Source organism: Sinocyclocheilus grahami, unplaced genomic scaffold, assembly GCF_001515645.1.
Source record: "Sinocyclocheilus grahami isolate Dianchi unplaced genomic scaffold, SAMN03320097.WGS_v1.1 scaffold142.1, whole genome shotgun sequence".
Classification (NCBI taxonomy): Eukaryota; Metazoa; Chordata; class Actinopteri; order Cypriniformes; family Cyprinidae; genus Sinocyclocheilus; species Sinocyclocheilus grahami.
In genome coordinates, this window is record NW_015505321.1 from 1,137,274 (window position 1) to 1,141,975 (window position 4,702).

The 4,702-nt window shown below is 30.8% G+C and overlaps 1 long non-coding RNA gene across 1 annotated transcript; it reads right to left on the bottom strand.

The window, feature by feature from the left end:
- Positions 1-1,071: 1,071 nt before the first annotated feature.
- On the bottom strand, positions 1,072-4,702 carry LOC107591519 (uncharacterized). The gene is made up of 3 exons (XR_001609883.1): positions 4,595-4,702; positions 2,640-2,701; positions 1,072-1,258 (listed from the first exon to the last, which is right to left on the bottom strand). It is a non-coding gene; the product is annotated as an uncharacterized lncRNA (long non-coding RNA).

The following is a 4,702-nucleotide window of genomic DNA, read 5'->3' on the forward strand; positions in this document are numbered from 1 at the left end:
TAGAATTTATTTTGTTTTTCATTTATTTAATTAATTAAATTGTATTTTTTCACAAAGTATACCATTCAAATGTTTGGGGTTTATATGATACATACATATAATAGTTATTATATATATATTTTATCTATCTATCTATCTATCTATCTATCTATCTATCTATCTATCTATCTATCTATCTATCTATCTATCTATCTATCTATCTATCTATCATTATATTTTTTTTGCTAAAAATAAAAATTATATTTGTTTTGCTAAAAATAAAAATAATAAAAAATCATCAACAATTATATATATATATATATACAGATGATTATTTTTTATTATTTAAATTTTTTTGCAAGGGTGTATAAAATTGATCAAAAGTGACAGTAAAGACATTTATAAAAGATTTCAAATAATTGCTGCTTTGCTAAAAATAAAAATAATAAAAAAATCATCAACAATTATATATATATATATATATATACAGATGATTATTTTTTATTATTTACATTTTTTTTGCAAGGGTGTATAAAATTGATCAAAAGTGACAGTAAAGACATTTATAAAAGATTTCAAATAATTGCTGCTAAACTTTAAATTCATCAAAGAATCCTGAAAATAAAATGGTTTCTTGGTTTCCACAAAAATATGGAGCAGCACAACTGTTTTCAACATTGATTATAATAATAAGGCCTTTTTCCTAAGCAGAAAATCAGCAAATGTTAAACAAACAAAAATGAATGAGTAGCCTATTATTTAAGAGCCATCATGTATTCTTCAAAGAATAACCCACAGCGGGTGGAACTGAACTTGGCAGGGCAATTTGTAGTGAAATACAGCAAACGCTCCAAAAGACAAACGGTCTGAAGATACCAGTATTTATGTCAGGGGTGGTAAAACACTCATAAATTGCACCTTCACAGTTCGGACTACATGTCAAAAACTTTTCAAAAATCCACGAGGAAACAGCTATCTTTGCATCTAACCCTCAAGCAAAAAGAATATAATGCCTAAAGTGAGCTTCAAGAAGTAATCTGTTATAATGATTAACATGCAGAAGAGATACTGAGACGGCAGACTCACAGCAAGACATCAGGCTTTCAGTAGTGTCTCAGGTCACTGATGGGCCGCTTCTTCTGCTCATGGGAAAAGTGGCTGTCGCTAGGAGCGAGGTTAGGGCACGACTCGCTAGAGAAAGCACAGGGGTCATCAGCGAAGCGTGAGGCGCCTCGGGTCTCGACATCCAACACTTTAACCCTTCCCAGCATTCCACAGACTGATGAGACCAAATATCAACATCCAAACACATCAGCAACTGATCATTAATACAGATCAATTAGCCTATTTGATATCTCGTCTCAGATAATGAGGGTCTCGTTCATTAGAAGGAGGGAAAAACATTTAGTGGGATATTTTGGAAGTAGATGTACATTTTTATTCATGGGAATAGCCAATAACTGTAATCACCTTTTTTTCTCTTCTCTTTACGTGCAATATGGCTTTTATTAAATTATTCTTTATTGAATTATTTAACTATTCTTCAGCTGGATACGTTGGCAAGTCTATAATTTTGTTGTGTGTAAGTACAATGATAATAAAACGAATCTGAATCACCTTCTATATTCAAATATTGTTAGTGTGTTTTGAATGGATGTTGTATAAAATGTTAGCATTTCTCATTTCATTTATTAAATTCAATCACATTTTATCACATGAAGTACCATTCAAAGTTTTATTTATTTATTATTATTATTATTCACTTTTATTATTCACAAGATTGCATTAAATTGGTCAAAAATAACAGTGAAAACATTTACATTGTTGCAAAAAATATAAATATTTATATTACAGTATATCATACTATTAACAATCAATATGGATACTCCTATATTCTAGTTTTTGATTATCTCTTTGTACATGATATAATATATAAAGAGAAATAAATAAAACATATTAACATATTTAAGAAATCTAAAAAAAATAAATAGAATATTTAAATTCCAACATTATTTATTTAAATGAATAATTAAAAAATTAAGAATTTTATTCAGCAAGCATGCATTAAATTGATTAAAAGTAACAGTACAAATATTTAAAATGTTACAAAATATTTCTATTTCAAATCAATTTGAATTATACATTTCTATTCATCAAAGAAAAATTAAATGTATCATGGTTTCAACACAAATGTTTTCACCATTGATAATAATCAGAAATGTTTCTTGAGCAGCATATTAGAATGATTTCTGAAGGATCATGTATCACTGAAGACTGGAGTAATGATGCTGAAAATACAGCTTTGATCACAGAAATAAATTACATTTTAATATATATTCACATTGAAAACAGTTATTTTAAATTGTAATAATATTTCACAATATTCCCATGTTTTACTGCATTTTTCATCAATTAAATGCATGATACAAATGAGCATTTTGACCAACCTCAAACTTTTTAGCATCATTGTGACTCTATAAGTGCAAGTTTTCAAACCAAGTTTTTGAACAAGTGTTAATTTGATTAATTCTATATAGTCAGGGTAAGGCCTCAATGCAAGTATTTACTTATATACTAAAATGTGTAACTTGACAGCACAAATATCGGAGCTGTTAAACCAGATTATGAATTTAGCTGAACATATTGACTGTTTCACTCACTTTTGCTGACTTGTTCTGCAAGATTCTCTTCAAACTGTTGCTCCACCTTGACAATAGTTGACCTGAAAGAAAAAACGGACCATAAAAGAAGATAATTCATGTAGAGCATGTTTCAGGCCTTCTATAGGTACCTAATAAAATTACCTAAAAATCCCTAAGGCACCTAATAAAACTCTTTAGATTATATAGGGTGCACAAAAACACAGGAAAGGTGATCAGTTCACAATATAGCATATGATTGCATGAGCAGAAACATAATTTCAGGCGGCTGGGGGTGATACTATAACATAGTTTCTGTCCTCTCCAAATAACCAGTAATCTCTCTCATACAAAGACTCTGCTGTCGCTCTGTTAGCAGCCAGGTTTAACTTTTCACACTTTGGTTCTCTTTCTCATTCCAAACTTAATTAAAAGATGAACTTCGGGGGAAAACGCGTCGAGTACCGTCCGGTCAAAAAATCTGAAATGTTTTTATAAAATTAAGCAAACACTTCATGAAGCTAGTTCATTGAGCAGAGTGCTGAAATTACAGAGTCAGACTGTTAATCATCTAAAAATAATATATGCCAATATTGCATCTGTGTTGATACCTTCTAGTATTTATTGTTCTAATTCAAAAGAAATTACATTTTGCCCTAAAGAAAATAAATTACTGTTTTTAGGACTATTAAGATTTTTTTCTGCAACGTGATTATTTTCATAAAAATTAATCACATTTCTAAGCACAATTCTTATTACCACAATGAAATAACTTGCATTCTCATTACTGTAATGCAATATATAAAGAAAGACTAAAGAAAGAAAGAAAGTTACAGCATTAATTACATTTGATTGCTGAAAAGCATTGTATTACAGTCATTTAAGTCATTTATGTACTGTAATGAGAATCTAATGAGAAACATCAAAATAATGAGAATTTTATAATATTGAGAACATCCTGACACATTGTGAAAATTTATTATTTGGGTTTATTTTCTCATAAAACTGAATTAATGTCACAATGCAAAACATAGTCCTAAAATATACTTCATTTTCTTTATGCACATTTTTTTTCTTTCTTTTAATTTTCAAGTTTTGCAAGATTCATCTTAATTGTCTTTTAGCCATACGTGACCCTGGACCACAAAACCAGTCATAAGGGTCAATTTAAAAAAAATTGAGATGTATACATCATCTGAAAGCTGAGACTTGCTACTGCAATACATCCACAACATGCTGCTGTGAGCATGTAAGAAATATTGCTGCTGCAAATATAACATACATGAAATAACCCCCATATAGCATACATGAATCACCTCAGCAGATCTATACAGGTGGAGCTGGGGAAGGTGGAGGGTTTCTGAAGCAAGCTGCAACTGCTACGGCAAGCACTAGTCACAAATTTGAATGTTGAGCAGCGAACATTCAAAAATATCTAAATATTGAGAAAATCGCCTTTAAAGTTGTCCAAATGAAGTTCTTAGCAATGCATATTACTAATCAAACATTAAGTTTGAATGTATTTACAGTAGGAAATTTACAAAATATCTTCATGGAACATGATCTTTACTTAATATCCTAATGATTTTTGTCATTAAAGAAAAACGATAATTCTGACCCATACAATGTATTGTTGGCTATTGCTACAAATATCCCCCAGCGACTTAACACTGCTTTTGTGCTCCAGGGTCACATATGAGCGAATGAAAAGAAGTTTGCTTTTCCATTTTCTGTCAGTAATGTTAATATGCTAATAGCTGCATATCATAAATCAAATTAATTTGTTCTGATGACAAAATAAAAATAATAAAAGTAAGCATCACAGAGTTATGAAACATTACACAAATCCGCCAATGGCTAATATCAGCTCTTTGTGTTCTGGGAAGGGCAGCTCTGAGCGTCTTTGATTAAAGCAGCGGGTGTCGTTGGTCTAACCTGATGAAAGGCTGTTTGAGGTCAAAGGTCGAGACTCTCACCATTAGCATGTCACTTGCCCTCAGGCCTGTAAACGGTAGTTGCTACAGTTAGTTGACTAAACACGGCTGAAACAGCACAGCATCCTGTTCCTCAAACCGTCTTCATAA